Consider the following 5,006-nt stretch of genomic DNA (forward strand, 5'->3'; position numbering starts at 1 on the left):
TTGTTATAAATGTTTTCTATATTATTTTTAATGTTTTTTATTGTAATCAATTTATTTTATTTTTCATGTATATTTTTGTGATTTATCTCTTATCAACACACACACACAAATCATACTTTGCATTGCATTTACATAAGAGAATCAATTCAGTTCTCCCAATTTATTTAAATGAAAATTTTACCTCGTTTTTAACTAAAAGTTTTAAGTAAGTCGTGATTGACTTTTCTAAATTATTAAAAGAATTTTATTTAGGATTTTTTTTTCTCTTTCTAATTTCCTTAATCATGCTATTGCACTTTTGAATAAAAAATGATATCAATTTTAGAATTGTACTTTTGAAATTAAATCTTTTTATCATCCTTTATTTCTTCTATCTCATTACATTCTTTTACAAGCTCATGAATTCACTTTATAATTTCTTAATCAAATAGTCCATTTTTTACCATTGCATCAAATTTGCTTTGAGTCCTTAAAGATTAAGAAAGGAACCAAAATTATAAAAATAAAAAGAGGCATAAAATGAGCCCAAAGATGAAAAGATATGCAATGTATACCAAAATTGACAGATGCACAAAATTATATTAAAATCAAAAGATGCATAAAGCGTGCTAAAAACTGATTAAAAGATACAAAATAAGCCCATAATAAGTTAACATACCTTTCTTGCATTTATAAATCTTAGAAACATGTGTCTAACAAATACTTTCAATACTTGAGTTTGAAAATCATGATTCTTGACTCACCATTTTTGCATTGATATTTTATTAGATATATTTCATGTAAAAAGAATGAAAAATACCTTTTTTTCTTCTCTAATTTTGTTTCTAAATTAAATATTTTATTAAAAAGGACTTTAACTTGTAAGGAGTTTGAGGTAGGGTTGATAAAATTCAAATTTCAAACATTTTTGGATCTAAGTATAATCAATTCTTTTATTACTATATTTTTTAATAAAATTAAGAGGTAACTTTATTATTTTTAGAAATTTTATTGAAATTAATTGATTCTTTTTAAGCATATGCTCCACCTCCACCTTATTAGAGTCTGTTATAAGCATTTCATTTTTTTCCCCTTCTTTTTGATAATTTCAAAGGGGGAGACTGTATTTAGCTAGTTGTCTTTGTGTTTAAGATGTATCTCTTCATCTTGTATTTGTATTAGTCTATATGTTATTTATGTTCTAAAAGTTTTTTTTTAATATTTTTTTTTATGTTTAAAAAATTAAAAAAAAAAGTTTTTTATTTCTCCTATTTTTAATATAATTATCTTAGTGAAGGAGATAAGAGAAAATATTTTTAATTTGTAAAGTTAACCAGTAATGTTTGCCATCATAAAAAATTAGGAGATTGTTACAACTTGAGCTCACAAGTTTATGTTTTTGATGATAAGAAATATCCTTATATCTAATTGTATTTGCAATGTATATTTGTGTATGTACTAACATTTCCAGAATGTCATGCACCATCCAATAAAGATTTAAGGCTCAAAATTGGATAGAATACATTATACTGTAGATATTTTTCTAATATTATTGATATATTTTTTGATTTCTTGAGTCAAGTCCTATAAGGGTATATACTAGCTTGGTAACCATACACACACACATACAGGGAGAGTGAGATTGAGTCAAAATTAAAAGTTTAATTTTTGAACTAATTGTATTGTATAATTTATATCATACTGTATGATCAACTCATCTAACTAATAATACTAGATGATTTATATCATCCAGGATGATCGATTATGATCATGAAAAAATAGCTACCAATCATAACTTGAGCAAGATTTTGAATTTCATATTTTGTTATAATTGTATAGTACATCATACTAGATTATTTATAAAAATTAAGCCTAAATTAATTTTGTGATTAGTCAATCAAATTTGATTAATTTTGATATTTCAATCATATTGGATGAATTAGATCATTATATTTGATCAATAGAGATAATTTTAGTCATTTCATGTTTCATCCTGGATGAAATGCATTTGGGAAGAACTAATCATCCTGAATAATATCATAGTTATACTAGACTATCTTTTCAAGTACTTGAACTAATCATACAGGACATTATTGATCATACTTACTGAAAGGGTTATTTTGTACTAATCGTACAAGATAATCTAAGGATTGCATTGTACAATCTTTATCTACTTTCAAAGCCCTTTATTTAAGCTTTCTCAAGGCACTTGAAAGGTGTCTTTGGCATCCATTATGTCTTCATTCTTCTAGAGAAAATTTGAAGAGAGAACTTGATAAGGAGAGAGGAAATGGTGTAGTTTGAGAGGGAGAAGATCCTTGGAGGTGGTTTAAAGGAAGAGTGGAGGGAATTTTACACTGTTACTCCAGCAAGCTTGTACCTTAGTACCATCAAATTCAAAGTTTATCTTGAGGGAAGTTTTGAGAAGAAGAAGACCTTTTTAGTGTTAAAGGACCTAGCTCCTCCCCGTACCAAGGAAGGTGAAAGGGGTTCATAGTTAGCTGTCATCTCCTAGAGGGAGAGAAAAGGAGTCAAGGTTCTCTACAAGTGAAAGGAGTTTTGAACCTTTGGCGCACTGGGTTGATAGAAAGATTTTGTAAGGGCTTCTCCACCTTACTGTGGGGGTAAAAGGAGAGACACTAAAAGGTTTTAGTGCAATACTCGGAGGGTGCCTCTAAGTTGTGGACATTGGTCAGGTTAGACCAAACCATTATAAATCTGGTGTATTCTTCCCTTTTATTATTTTTGCATTTATTTTTCTTATGATTAAATATATGGGTGAAAATGTTAATTTATCTTTTTATTCGGAATTTAATTCATTTTGGCATCAAGTTATAAAAAAAAAAATCTTTTTTTTAAAGAAATTTAAAAATATCCAAATCACTCCCCCCCCCCTTAGTTAACCTTGGGATTACTTTTTTAGGGTTTCATAACCCTTATGAACTTTCAAGTGGTATTAGAGCATGATTAATAAATTAAGTTTTAGAAAACTTTTGAAAAAGATCAATGACTAATTTTTATAATTATAACACTGCATAAGGATATTGAATTACACGACCACCTTTATTTGAAAATATTTCTTTTAATTTTTAGATAATTCACTTATCTACTTTGTTACAATCAATTGATTATCAAATGTGGCATATGATTCAAACTAGTTATTATGTTCCATCATGTATTATACATGGAGTCAAAACTGATATTCTTATTATTGAATTGAATAATGCTCAATTGAATGCTAAATCTTTAAATTATTTTTTATGTGCTTTAAATTCAAAAGATTGTATGTTAGTATCCACATGCATTAACTGCAAGGAAATTTGTGATAAATTATGCACTACATATGAAAGTACTATTAAAGTCAAGCAATCCAAGATGAATATTTTAATGTACGACTATGAACTATTTTGCATGAAACCTTATGAGACTATTCTAGATATATAGTAGTTTTACTCAAATTATGACATTATTACATGCTTTAGATAAAAATCTTTCAAACTTTCAAAAAGTTAATAAAATTATATGTTGTATTATGGACAAATTTGATGCTAAAGTAACTATTATTTATGAATCTAAAAATGTGAATAAATGTTCTAATGATAATCTAATTGGCTCACTTATTGCCTATTAGCAAATTTGAGTCAAAAGTATTTAGATGTAGGTGAAACTATAGTGCTAAAATCTAAAGAAATTGATGAAAGCAATTTAGTAGATGTTGAGAGTAAATAGATATCATCAATTAGAAGCAAATTTGAAAATCTACTAAAGCACAAGCATCAACATCAACAAAAGTGCAATAAAGATAAAAATGGTAAGAATGTTAATGTTTTCTCTGATGACATTTGTTTTGGGTGTAGGAAATTTGGACATATGAAAAATTAGTACCCTAATGTAAAAACTCTTCATGCAAAGGAAAAGGGTAAAAATAAGCAATTGTAATAAGAGAAAATGATAAAAAGCAAAAGATCTCCTACGAAGACCAAACTTCTGAATCATCAGACCATGAGCAATATGATAAGGTATAAAGTTTTATTTATGTGTTTATGTGTTGTGGTAAATGTATGCACATATATTATTTGCTTTATTTTGTTCATTATAAATATTTTCTGTGCTATTTTTGATATTTTTATTTGTAATCATTTTATTTTACTTTTTATGCATATTTTTTTGTGATTTATATATGATAAACACACAAAAATCACATTTCTTATTGTATTTGCATAAGGGAATCAATTCACTTCTCTCAATTTTTTTTAATGAAAAATCTATTTCTTTTTACCTAAAAATTATAAGTGATGATTGACTTTTCTAAATTATTAAAGGAAGGAAATTCAAGATTATGTTTCTCCTTCTCATTACCTTAATCAACTTATTGCACGTTTGAATGAAAAATTATATCAATTTAAGAATTGGACTTTTGAAATTAAATCTTTTTTATCATCATACATTTCTAATATCTCATAGGAATATTTTGCAAGCTGATAAATCCACTTCAAAATTTTCTTAATTAAGCTATTTTGGATCAGGTTTGCTTTAATTCTTTAAAGATTAAGAAAGGAAGTAAAATCAAAAAATTGAAAAAGAGGCACAAAATGAGCCCAAAGATGAAAAGAAGCGTAATGTATGCCAAAATTGAAAGATGCATAAAAGTGTATCAAAAATCATAAGATATGTAAAGTGTATCAAAATTTGATAAAGATGTACAAAATGAGCCCATAATAAGTTAACTTACCTTTCTTGTTTTTTAAAATCTTAGAAAACCTATATGTATAAATGATACTTTCTATACTTGAGTTTGAAAATTATGATTCTTGTCTCACCATTTTTTCATTGATATTCTATTAAATATATTTTTTGTAAGAAGATTGAAAAAAGACATTTTTTTCTCTTATTCTTTTTCTGAATTATATTTTTTGTTAAAAAGGACTTTAATATGTAAGTAGCCTGATCTAGAATTGATAAAATTCAAATTTCTAACTTTTCTATATGTTAGTGTGATCAATTCATATCTTAATATATTTTTGAAT

This window comes from Dendrobium catenatum, unplaced genomic scaffold, assembly GCF_001605985.2.
Source record: "Dendrobium catenatum unplaced genomic scaffold, ASM160598v2 fragScaff_scaffold_370, whole genome shotgun sequence".
NCBI classification, from domain to species: Eukaryota; Viridiplantae; Streptophyta; class Magnoliopsida; order Asparagales; family Orchidaceae; genus Dendrobium; species Dendrobium catenatum.